Below are 14,347 nucleotides of genomic sequence, written 5' to 3' on the forward strand. Positions count from 1 at the left end.
TATGGATGATTGTTGGCTATTGCGGATTAATTTAGGTATGGTTGACTGATTTTTTGGATCTGGTTGGTTAAAGTTGATTGATTTTGTGTATTGTCGATTGTTGTTTGGCATTTTCTTATGGTTGGACAAAAAGATGACTTCCTTTGGTTAGTTAGTAACTGTATCCAATTAGGTGGTAAAAATTATGTGTATTCAAGTTATTAATTTTATGATAAATTGTTCCACGTTTGAGCCAATTCCAAACGTTTTGTGGCTCCATGCGTCATGCATTTTCTTATAAAGGTTTTATATTCATCAAACATTGGAAGTATGTCATCTTGCTTATGGATCTTCGATTCACGTGCATCTCACTAGATGTGTGCTAATTCATCATTTTTATTTTCTTTGTCCTTTGGACTAGTTAGTCCGTACTTTTTATGACCAAAAATGGTACATATGTGTAAGTGGAAGGTGTTGGTTTCATTGTTATTCTTACGAGTCTCTTTTAACATCTATTTTTTGTAAGACTTGCTCTAAAAATTGTTTGCGTTGGTTAATTATGTACACTTGGTTATTTGGTTATTTTTTTTATTCCTTTAGTTATGCTCGAAACCTACAAGATGGACGGATGAACTAAAACTATAATATTTGGCTTTCATTGTCTTCTTTTCATTTGGGTTGCTCGTCTTCTAATATTTTTTATTTGTGGCATTCTTGTTTAGGTCATGTTTTAATGTCCCATTTTTAGTTACTTCAACGGGGAGCTTTAGGATGTTTGAGCAATCATTACATAATGATTATAGTGGTTCTAAACTTGCAAAAATTTTAACTTTATATTTTCATAAAGTACATCTTATTATTTTGATCCCGTTGATCACATATACTTTGATTTGTGGGGGACATTCTCATGTATCCTTTTACGTATATTATGTCTCGTTTCATGATGACTTTCCTTGTTATACTTGAGTTTATCTCGTAAGCATAAAAATGACTTTCTTTTTCATATTCAAAAATTGTAGAATGCTTATAAAGAAAACACTCGTAAAGTTTTTTTTCTTACTTTCTTCTTAACGAACCAAACACCTAACCTCATGTAACAAATACTACCACCCCCTTCCGCTAGAAAATAGGCTACTAAAAGAAAACATTATGATCTTGTTCAAACAACCTTATCATTTCTATTTGCAAACGATGTCCCTTATGTTTTCTTGGAAGAAGCGTATATAACGCTTGTCAAGATCATTCATGTAACTAAGGATTCCAATTACCATAATTCATGTTTTGTTTCCTTTTGAGAAGTTATATAGATAGGTACCTAATTATTCTCACACATACCCGATTATTCTTCATTATCTGTCTTTGGTAGTATGTGTTGGGTTATGAGCAAAACATCAATCCTATGGTGCACATGCAAACCCTAAAGCTTTGGATCTAGGTTTTTCTAATTGTACATGTAATAATCATCGAAAGCTTGTAAATCCTATAACTAGCATATCAAAATCGAAATCAACATAAATAAACAAGTAAGAATGTTACCTTTCAATTAAAGCTTGATAACATTGTGCTTTTGAGAACCTAGCACCTCAAATGTGATGCCTCTAATAGATATCAAACACCAAAGCGATTGGAGAATATTAGAAAGAGAGAGGGAAAGGTTATTTTCGGCCCTAGGAATCCTTCTAGGGTTGTGGTAGCCGAAAATGTGAAGCCAAGGGGGTCTTTATATAGGTGAGGGATTAGGGTTTCAGTCAAATCCCTAATCTGGTTGCTTAAGCCCTAAGCAACCCATAGGAACATTCTAGAACCCTAGCCTTGGACAAATTCTTATGGGCTATCCATAAGATTTCGTCCACCCCTATCTTTAGGGATCCTTAGCCTATTTTGCAATTATCTGATAATTACAATATCGGTCCCCTTAATTCAATTAACCTCTTTTGACCACAAAATTAATTCTTGACCAATGTTAATTAAATAATATGATTTCTCTTTTAGTATATTATTCAAATAATATATCAATAAATCATATTTATCCACTTTCTCCATTATTCTTCCAGTCAAGTTGCTTTGGTGAAGGCAACCCAAAAGGACCATGCTACAATCGGGTCAAGTACATATCATATATAGTTATGGGCTTAGACACCTAATCCAACAGTCTCCCACTTGGATAAGTCTAATAACTATATTGCAAGTACGAATTCAAAATCTGATTAGCAATAGCTCTCAAAAGCCGCTGTCGAACTCTGAAACATCCTTTAGATAAGGGATTGTATAGTCCTCCGTTCTCAAGATATCATGTGGACAATCACATGGAACATAGTCATACTTATTGTCCAACAGTTTGTTTCTCGACCTTTGATTTGTCTGACATAGAACTTAATTTAACACATCAACTCAGTCCTGACCAGGCCCTGCACATAAGTCAAACCAAATCATCGAGGGGCCCAAGATATCGCTTTTACCCTCGTAGGATAAAAGGAACAGATAAACTTCGACTTATATGCTTGTACTATTTACTCATTAAATCATACACAACAATGCATTTTATAACATCAAGTTACTGATGTGTTTACGCATTATCAATGCACAACCAACTTGTAAACAACAACTCATATATCTAGGTTTAAAGACTATATGTGACAACCCGAAATTTATCCCGTCATTTTAACCTTTTCTTCCGTTAATAAAACCCGCCTTATTAAATTGTCCGTTAACCTTTTGGATTAGGTTAATTAAATTGGGACTTTTATTATGACTTCGTAAGGGTTGTAACAAATTAGAAACACCCTCAATATTCCCTTGAAAAATTTTAGTTACAACCAAGTCAAAGTATGACCATTTAATCGGGTGCGACCAAAAGCCCCGTTTAACGTCAGTATCGGGTAGATTTCCACTGAGCGACAAACTCAACCCCTATATAAAGGTGAGTGGACTCCATTTGAAGCCTTTCCACCCTCTCTCTACTCTCTCTCTCTCTATAAAGCCGATTTTGATCCAAAAACACCTCTTTCAAGCTCCAAACTAGCAAGTGATCTACCCTAACTTGTTGATTTAACATGAAAATTCGTGTTTAAGACATCCAAAAGCCTCAAAATCTTGTGTTTATGGCCCAAGAACACTCTTGGACCGCAAACACCCATAAGTGGGGTTTTGAAGCCCCAAAACCCTTCTAAAACACTCCTAGGGCTTAGATATGGCTTGTGGACTTGCACATATGAGCTTAGAACACCAAAACCTTATCATATGAAGAGTAAACATGAGTTTACCGCCCAAGAACACTCTTGGACCATAAACCCCTCTTCATGAGTCGTGAACACCTTTTAAGGTGTTAAATTTGCCCTTAAACACCTCCTAAGGCTTGGGTAAATGCCTAGAATCAACCACAAATGAAGTAGGGCCTTTAAACATCGAAGAAACAAAGGACCTAGGAGTTTATGGTCGTAAACCCCCCAAGGATTGGTCCATGGGCCGTAAACTCCCATAATGAAGCCAAATGATGCCCTAACTTCCCCATTTGACTTGGAAAAATGCATAGAACTTTATACTCTTTCATTTAAGACCATAATTCACGAAGGGAATGACCAAGTGAGAGTTTACGGTCGTAAACTCTAAGTTTACAGCTGTGAAATCCCTTAAATAGTCCATTTGGAGCCTTAAACCCTTCATATGCCCTAGATTTGAACCTAGCCTAATTCTACGAGTGACATAAGACCTTAAAACATCCAAGAACACACCACCCATGAGTTTACGGCCGTAAACTCATGGGGATATGGTCTTAGGGCCGAAATCTCCATGAAGAGTTTACTCTTGAAGAGTAAACTCCCCAATTAGGCCATACACCCCCTTATTTCAATCCAATAGCCTCCTAGCACTTGACCAAAGTGTTTTCCGCACATTAGGATGCTGATACGTGTTTAATTAGTATTATAAAGAACCAAAGAGCAGACAGGAGCAAGCCAGAGACCTATTCCATATGATAAAGTTACCCATTGAGGGAGCTTAAACCGACCTAAGCACGGCAGATGCCGTACACTTGAGTGGAAAAGGAAAGCGAGACCTTACCTCTTTTTCCAGGCCTGTTCGGACATAAGGTTCCCCCGGAAGATCAAGTTGGATGCTTAAAGGCCCCCCTGACCCGAAGTGATTTAGAAAGATTCTTCTTTTACTAATTGTATGTAAACATATGCCTTCATATGTTACTAGGTCACTAAGTGTGTTCAAGTCCTTACTTGACACCGAGCACCCAACCGGCACCTCCATCCGATCCACTTGCAACAGGTGAGTTCATACCCCTGAATTAACATTTTAAATGATTTTACTACTTTTATAGGGGGGAATACAAGTTGAACTGTACAGTTATTATATAAATCACATGTGATTAATAACTGTATAGCAAAATAGATTTTTGCATGATAACTGTTTTATCCAGCTTAAGATGTTCCAATCTCGCTTTCAACTCTTGTTAAAGGTTTTCCAAAGGTTTTTCAAAGGATTCCAAAGGTTTTCAAAACTTGTTTTACAAATTGACATCAAGTCGTAAATTTCTTATGTGTAAAGTTTTTCCAAAGTTTTCTTTAGAGTTTTCTTCTATGCTTTTATTTCATTAAATGCATGCTTGTATTTGTATAGTTATATAAATAATGTTTGAAAGACTTAGGAAGGTTAGTTCGCCCTATTTCCTTTTCCTCGTTGGGATGTGGTATGGTGGGTATCGGTTATCCGTTCGAAGGTCGTTCAAACATTAGTTATATATTATGTATACATGTATAGACATAAAGGTTTCCATCGACCAGTTCATTTCCCTTGGGTAGCAAGGGCATCCTTCCAGTCACCGTTCATAGACCAGAGACACTAGTAACTATTATAGGAATAGTTAAGAGATTCTATTTACTCTTTCTAGTACGAGAATTCCCAGGAGTCAGTTCATTCGTGAGTCTACATCATTAGTCCAACACCTCTAATAGAATTCAGAATACGAGATGCATCTTCAGGACACAGATTTCCCCGTTGTCAAGTTGGTAACCAGAGTATCCTAGAGAGAGAGAGCGGGCATTGTGTGTATAGATCTATACAGGACTGACACTCCCACACCCTGACTGTTAGATACAGTCCCCGGACGACCAAGCCAAGGGGTGACAAATGTCACATTTATTCCGATGCTTGCAGGGCGTCAAGTACTCTAGTGTCAATCAGTATGGTTACAAGTATCTCCATGTTTACCTTATAATTCATGGCCTTAAGGTAACAAAATTTAAAACGGTATCTTCGAAACAACCCACTTAGGATTACCGGATATTTTAGACTTTGCTAGCTGTATCGTTCATTTGTTACTGTCTGGAGTCTGTATTTCCTTGTTTTAGACTTTGCTAGCTGTATCGTTCATTTGATACTGTCTGGAGTCTGTATTTTCTTGTTTTAGACTTTGCTAGCTGTATCGTTCATTTGATACTGTCTGGAGTCTGTATTTTCTTGTTTTAGACTTTGCTAGCTGTGTCGTTCATTCGATACTGTCAGGAGTCTGTGCTTCCTTTTGTTAGACTGATCCAAGCGTATCATTCAATCGATACTCTCCTGGAGTCTATGATTTTCTTTTGCCTTAGTCAACAGTATCACTGCTGAGGCATATGTTATTTTTCCCCTGGCATTTTACATATGATTTTCTCATTATTCCTTTGAAAGTCAATATTGTATTCTGATAAATAATAGTATTTTGGGGAAAGTTACCCCCTTTAAAAACATAACTCTGTCGAGTCTTGGTAGAAGATTGCTTTTAATTAGAAAATATAGGATTTTCTGGAAAGAACGCTAATACACCGTAGATTCTAAAATACTATCTTTCATAAAGTTATTTTGAATAAAAATGTTCACTTACACAAATGACACTAAATACTTATGGACTCACCAGCATTATAAAAATGCTGATACTCGCTTTCAAAGTAACTTGTATTCTCAGGTCAGCGATAGACAGGTACATCCCGGGAGCTTTTGCGGAGACAACCTAGTATCGAGCTGCATCTATATTATTACTTGTATTACTTTGATGTTTCTATGAAATGTAAACTATGTAAAATTATTACTATTAATGCAATGGTTGTTGTACTTTGATTACTATACTGCATATGTTGTGATACTTGAGATGACGTCATCCACCCCAGAACGTTTCCGCCGTTTCGGTTTTAGGGTGTGCAAGTGCTTCAGCTTAATGATCCTAGCGTGCTGCAAGTGCTTAACCCTACTCAGTCCCTTCACAAGGGGATCTGCTGGGTTCTCCTCTAACGATACCCTCTTTACTACGAGGAGTCCTTCTTCCACCCGATGTGTAACGACCAAATTTTTTTTACCAAGAATTTTTTTTCATTTTTAATTAATCCAACACGTCCCATAATCCATAAGTTTCCAAACCATTTATTTCTCAATTCACAATTATTACAAATTCATTGTACTTTTTGAAAACATCAGAGAGTCCCAAACACACAAAAAGAGAGGTAGAGTGCACGCCACGTGATGGGCTGGCCTTGGTGCCTTAGACCCATAGGTATGGTGAGAAGACTCACCTATCACGAATGCTGAACTGACACTTTGCGACCAAATATACCCCATGGGCTGCTCCCCGAAATTGCCTAAAAAGTGTCATACAAAATCCAGTCATTTCCCCAAAGTCCATCCTGGTCAACTACCGCCAAGATCAAGTCAACATTCCATGTTGACCCTAACTCGCCGAGTACAACTAGTGACTCGCTGAGTTTCCCGGGATAACATCTACTCGCCGAGTCATCGAGGTGACTCGTCGAGTTCATATGGTCTTGATTGATAATCTACGGTCATTTTTCAAGTTTCCTTGCTTGCCACTCGACACGTCTACGAACATCCAACAATTGGGGAATCTTATTTGACTCGCCGAGTTGTTCCTTCAACTCGTCGAGTTCTAGGTAATCTTCATCCGACTCGCCAAGTTGTTCATCCAACTCGTCGAGTTCATAGCAATATTCATCGGGCTCGCCGATTTGTTCATCCAACTCGTCGAGTCCATGCCTGCCTTCATATGACTCGCCGAGTCGCCCCCTACGACTCGCCGGGTCCTATCAGATCTCAAGCCGAACAGACTCTTTTGAGCCATGCAATGCTTCCAAATTACAGATCTAGGCTCCTGAGGCATGCTTTCCATGTAAAGTTGCAAACTTTACGTGCATGCAAGGCTTGAAGGCCCTAAAATAGCAAATCTAAGCTTGGAATGGAATCATACACTTGAGGGGAGGCACATGCTAGGCTCAAATGATAACTTTATGCATCTCAAAGCCAAAAAGAGTACAGATCTGAAGTTACAACTCCAAATCTTGGCTTAGACATAAAAGCCCTTTCTTAGAATCCATGCACAAGAGGGTTTTGGGTGGAAATGAGCCAATGAACAACTTAATACCTTTAGAAAGTGCTCCATAGAGGTAGATCTTGAATCCCCATGAGCCTTTTGCTTCCTCTAGCTTGCTTCCTCAAGTGCTTCCTTCACCAAATCCCTCCTTCAAGCTTAAAATCACCAAGAAACACACTCACACTCGAATCAGGGTTTTTGGGAGGTAAAGAGCTGTAAAGGGGAGGCTAATGACCCTTTAAATAGGGTGGAAGGCCCCGAAATCTAGGGTTTCATCTGCCAGCATCTACTCGTCGAGTACCATAACGGACTCGGCGAGTGGATCATTAAACTTCGTGGACAAATCCGCCACTACTAAACGAGAAGGGAGGCCAACTCGCCGAGTAGGTTCTCAAAAATCCAAACCAAAATATCATTATTAATACCCGAGGATCAGGGTGTTACAACTCTCCCCCACTTGAATTAGGCTTCATCCTCAAAGCCTGCTGGTCCATACAACTCCGGATAGAAACCTTGCATCTCATCTTCCGGTTCCTAGGTCCATTCAGAACCCTTTCGGTGCTGCCATTGCACCTTTACACACTTCACTTCTTTATTACGGAGCTTCTTCGTCTTCTTGTATAGGATCGAAACTGGTCTCTCGACATAATTCAGGCTCCCATCCAACTGAATGTCGTCCAAGGATATGACTGAAGACTCATCGGCAACACACTTCCGAAGCTGAGACACATGGAAGGTGTTGTGAATCCGACTAAGCTCCTCTAGGAGCTCTAAACGATATGCTACCCTACCCACCCGGGCTATGATCCTGAACATGCCTATGAATCGAGGCCCCAATTTGCCCCTCTTGCGGAACCGAATAATCCCTTTCCAGGGTGACACCTTCAGTAAGATAAAGTCTCCTTCTTGAAATTCGAGGTCTGAACGCCGTCGGTCCGCATAACTCTTCTGGCGACTCTGCGTGACTCGCAATCGGTCACGCACCTGCTGAATCAGTCTGGTGGTCTCAAGTACCACCTCCATTCTCCCCAAAACTCGATGTCCAACCTCATCCCAGCACACCGGGGTCTTGCACCTCCGTCCATATAACATCTCAAATGGTGCTCGGTCGATACTGGCATGATAACTGTTATTGTACGAAAACTCTGCCAGTGGGAGGTATGTATCCCAACGCCCTCTGAAATCCAGCACACATGCCCGCAACATATCCTCCAGTGTCTGGATCGTCCTCTCACTTTGGTCGTCGGTCTAGGGGTGATATGCCGTACTAAAATGCAGCTGGGTACCCAGTTCCTTGTGGAACTTCTTCCAAAACCTGGATGTAAACCGAACATCCCTATCTGAAACCACTGATACTGGCACTCCGTGCCTAGCCACCACCTCTCGAACATAAATGTCCGCCAACTTCTCTGCAGATATACTCTCGGAGATCGGAATGAAGTGAGCACTCTTCGTCAGTCTATCCACGATCACCCATATGGAATCTACTCCCCTCGCTGTTCGTGGTAGCTTTGTGATGAAGTCTATAGTGATCTCTTCCCACTTCCACATGGGAATGGGTAATGACTGAACCTTACCATGAGGTCGCTGGTGCTCGGCCTTGACCTTCCTGCAGGTCAAGCATCGCTCCACATACCCGGCGATCTCCTGCTTCATGTAGGGCCACCAATAGCTCATCCTCAAATCCCTATACATTTTTGTTGCACCTGGGTGTATAGAAAATTTTGACTTATGCGCCTCCTCTAACAATCTCTGCCTCACCCCCTGACATCGGCACCCATACTCGGCCACACTGCGTCAACAAGCCACGACTATCCTTAACAAACAAAGGATACTGCCCCCGAATTCTTTCCAAATTCCAGTTCTCTTTCTTCACCCCTCGACCTGAGCCTCTCGAATCATGTCTATCAAGGGTGGACTTACCGTCACCCTCATACAAATACCCCTGATCGGCGACCCCGTTGCTTTGCGACTCAATGCATCGGCCACCACATTGGCCTTCCCTGGATGGTATAGGATCTCCCAGTCATAGTCCTTTAGCACATCCAACCATCTCCTCTGTCGCATATGCAGGTTCTGTTGGTCCATCAAATACTTTAGACTCTTGTGATCGGTATACACAACGAATTTCACCCCATATAAATAGTGCCTCCAAATCTCGAGGGCAAACACCACTGCCCCGAACTCCAGGTCATGCGTGGGGTAATTTGCCTCATGAGGCTTCAACTGCCTCGAGGCATATGCGATCACACGTCCCCTCTGCATCAGTACCGCACCCAGTCCTAAAATCGATGCATCACAATATACCACGAAATCGTCCAATCTCTCGGGCAATACTAGGATTGGAGCCTCACATAACCTCTGCCTCAGGGTCTCAAAAGCCCTCTGCTGATCCTCACCCCATCGAAAAGCCACATTCTTCTTAGTCAAACGGGTCAATGGCACCGCAGTCTTGGAGAAATCTTGGATAAATCTCCGATAATAACCCTCTAAGCCCACGAAGCTACGAATCTCCGAGGCATTCCTCGGCACTTCCCATCGCATCACAGCCTCCACCTTCGCTGATCAACCGAAATACCCTCTTGATTAATGGCATGACCCAAAAATTGTACTTCCCGCAACCAAAAGTCACACATGGAGAACTTCGCATACAACTTCTCCGTCCTCAAGGTCTCCAGTACCTCTCTCAAATGCTGCTCATGATGTTCCCTGGTCTTGGAGTATACCAGGATATCATCAATAAAAACGATCACCGACTGATCCAACATCGGCCTGCACACCCGGTTCATGAGATCCATGAACGCGGCCGGAGCATTGGTGAGCCCGAATGGCATCACCACGAACTCGTAATGCCCATAACGAGTCCTGAAGTTGTCTTCGGTATATCCTTATCCCGAATCCTCATATGATGATACCTTGACCGGAGATCAATCTTAGAGAACCACGATGCTCCCTGAAGCTGATCAAACAGGTCGTCAATCCTCGGCAAAGGATAACAGTTCTTCACCGTCATCTTATTCAGCTCTCTGTAATCGATGCACATCCTATGCGACCCGTCCTTCTTTTTCACGAAAAGGATCGGAGCTCCCCACGGAGAACTAATCGGACGGATGAACCCTCGGTCTAGTAGCTCTTGAAGCTATGCAGATAATTCCTGCATCTCGGGTGGCACCAACCGATATGGTGCCTTTGCTATCGGGGCGGCACCGGGTACTAGGTCAATACGAAACTCCACCTGCCTCTCCGGAGGCACTCTAGGTAATTCTTCAGGAAAAACGTCCCGAAAATCCCGCACCACTAGTACACTATCGATATCCGTCGCCGCCTCCACTCGCATATCTGAAACATAGGCCAAAAATCCCATGCAGCCCTGCTGCAGAAACCTCATCGCCCTCGCAGCTGAACAAAGGGTCGGGCCCTGCGTAGTCCTATCGCGGTGGATAACCAGTTCTCCCCCCCTTGGGGTTTGAACCCGGACTAGCTGCCGCTCACAATCGATCATGGCCCCATTGGCCCCCAGCCAGTCCATCCCAATAATCACCTTCAATCCTCGTAATGGTATGGGAACCAAATCAACGCAAAACCTTTCGCCGTGCACATTCAGGACACAGTCCTAACACACCCTCGCAACACTCACGGTGCGATCATCTGCAATCTCCACCTCGAGCGGGGTATCCAGAGTCCCCAGTGTATCTCGGAATTTCTTGCTAAGCGCAAGAGACACAAAAGATCGGGTAGCCCCCGAATCGAATAAGACATGGGCTGTCATACCATTGACCAGAAAGGTCCCTATACAAAGCATAATAAGCATACATACAAACATTTAACATAAAAGAGACAGAGGATAATTAACACATACCGGCCACAACGTCTGGCACGGCCCGAGCCTCCTCGGTAGTCAGCTGAAATGTGCGGCTCTTCACCACTGGAGCTTCCGCCTTAGAGCGGCCATTAGTAATCCTCATAGTGGCAGGCACGGGCGCTGCCATAGGTCCTCCTCCTCCTCCTCCTTGCAACCTTGGACAGTCGGCCTTTTTATGGCCTGTCTGGTTGCAGTGAAAGCATATCAAGCCCTTCTTGGGGCAATCCTTACTCAATTGGCCCTGCTGGCCACATGAGTAGCATCCTAACATCCCGGCTGTCCGGCAAGCCCCACCATGAAATCTCCCACACTTGGCACACCGACCCCGACCCTGTTGGCCCTTACTCGAAGAATCGAAGGTCTTAGGCTTCTTAGACTGAGCCCCCGCTGCTTGAACCTGCTCAGTCTTCCACTTCGTGCGGGACTCCAACTCCATCTCCCTCTCATGGGCCTTATCAACCATCTCATTCACGGTTTTGCACCCTGTAAAGTTCACAAATTCCCATATGTCCTCTCTCAACATAGAGTGATATCGGGTCCTCCTCATGTCCTCATCTGCCGCATATTGAGGGATCAACAAAGCTCGCTCTCGAAACTTGGCGGTGATCTCCGCCACAGTCTCAGTAGTCTGCTGTAAATCATGAAACTCCCTCACTACCCGTTGCACCTCAATAGGTGGTGTAAACTCTTGATCGAATCGTCGTACCAACTCGGCCTACGACATGTAAGCCACACCGGCTTCTCCCACCTGACTAGTAATCGCGCCCCACCAATCTCAGGTCCTGTCCCTTAGCATACAGGAAGCAAATCCAACCTTTGCCTCCTCCGGGCAAGAACTCGTTTGCTGGGCATTGTCAATGTCCGCCACCCAGCGTCTGCTCACAATGGGATCCCTGACCCCAGAAAACTTCGGAGCTCCACATGCCTTGAACTCCCTAAACGAGGGGGTTCGAGCTCCACCCTGGCTCACAGAAATACCAGCCCTGAATGCTCTAAGTCTCTCTTCCATGATCTCCATCATACCCTCCTTGAACGTCCCAAAGATGATTGGGGTAGCATCAAGGATGCCCCTCGTAACCTCGGCCGCAATCAGCTCATGCAGCCTGTCATCAATACCATCAGCCGCCTGACCCAGCCCCGGATCCTGATCCCGATCCCGATCCCGGTCCTGATCCCAATCGCGTAACCACCATGCTGGACTGTTATTTCACAAAACATAATGATCAGGATACCCATAACGAGGTTACTTCCATACTGTTTTCCTTTGGAATTCCCAGGTAGAACATGGGTTTGGGTATGGGTCCTGTGCTTCCAATAGTACGGGCCCAATACTACCTTCCACACCTACTCGTACCTTACCCCGCTGCTTTACCTGGTACTTCCAAATCTATGCACACAAACCATGACTCACAACTCTCGCATGAATCAAACCCGAACACCCTATGGTTGTCCTACTCGTAACAGTCAAACCAATCACTACAAGTTGCTTTTAGGCATGCAAATTATACACAGAAAGGATCAAATAGGCTAAATCAATCATCCTGAGGCTATCAGCTCCTAACCGTATATAATTTTAAAACATACACTTAGTAATTCCATATAATCGACAAAGCTCACTAACATATAACATGGCTATTCAACTTGGGAAACTACTTACTTGGATCGGCTGATCACGCGCGTTGCACTCTGCTCTTTTTGTCTTAAAAAAAAAAAATCCTTTTTAAGTTTCTTTTGAAAACATTTTACCACTTCCTTAGTTTGAGTCTTGACACACCCGATAATGTGTCTGAATCCCTCAAACCAAGGCTCTGATACCAACTTGTAACGACCCAATTTCTTTTACCAAGATTTTTTTTCATGTTTAATTAATCCAACACATTCCATAATCCATAAGTTTCCAAACCATTTGTTTCTCAATTCACAATTATTACAAATTCATTGTACTTTTTGAAAACATTAGAGAGTCCCAAACACACAAAAAGAGAGGTAGAGTGCACGCCACGTCATCACGCCTTGCCTTGTCCCTTAGGCTCTGAAGTACCTGAAACAATCAACAACCTGTAAGCGAAATGCTTAGTGAGTTTCCCAAAGCATACCACACACACACAAACCACATATCATATATCCTGTTAGCTATAAAAGCTACACACCTATCACGTAAGCCATACATACATGAAACCTTTGAGAATGCCATGGGCTACCCCACATGGTCTTTACCTAGGACTGCCATGGGCTCCCCCACAGGGCCTTACATCAAAAGCCATGGGCTACCCTACATGGTCTTCACCTAGGACTGCCATGGGCTACCCCACATGGTCTTACATCCAATGCCACGGGCTTCCCCCGGGGTCTTCATACAAAACATGCAATCACATAACAAAACACAGAATGTCTAACACATATATCATAATCACATAATGGGCCGGCCTTGGTGCCTTAGACCCATAGGTATGGTGAGAAGACTCACCTATCACGAATGCTGAACTGACACTTTGCGACCAAATATACCCCATGGGCTGCTCCCCGAAATTGCCTAAAAAGTGTCATACAAAATCCAGTCATTTCCCCAAAGTCCATCCTGGTCAACTACCGCCAAGATCAAGTCAACATTCCATGTTGACCCTAACTCGCCGAGTACAACTAGTGACTCGCTGAGTTTCCCGGGATAACATCTACTCGCCGAGTCATCGAGGTGACTCGTCGAGTTCATATGGTCTTGATTGATAATCTACGGTCATTTTTCGAGTTTCCTTGCTTGCCACTCGACACGTCTACGAACATCCAACAATTGGGGAATCTTATTTGACTCGCCGAGTTGTTCCTTCAACTCGTCGAGTTCTAGGTAATCTTCATCCGACTCGCCAAGTTGTTCATCCAACTCGTCGAGTTCATAGCAATATTCATCGGGCTCGCCGATTTGTTCATCCAACTCGTCGAGTCCATGCCTGCCTTCATATGACTCGCCGAGTCGCCCCCTACGACTCGCCGGGTCCTATCAGATCTCAAGCCGAACAGACTCTTTTGAGCCATGCAATGCTTCCAAATTACAGATCTAGGCTCCTGAGGCATGCTTTCCATGTAAAGTTGCAAACTTTACGTGCATGCAAGGCTTGAAGGCCCTAAAATAGCAAATCTAAGCTTGG

Source organism: Lactuca sativa, chromosome 9 (assembly GCF_002870075.4).
Source record: "Lactuca sativa cultivar Salinas chromosome 9, Lsat_Salinas_v11, whole genome shotgun sequence".
Classification (NCBI taxonomy): Eukaryota; Viridiplantae; Streptophyta; class Magnoliopsida; order Asterales; family Asteraceae; genus Lactuca; species Lactuca sativa.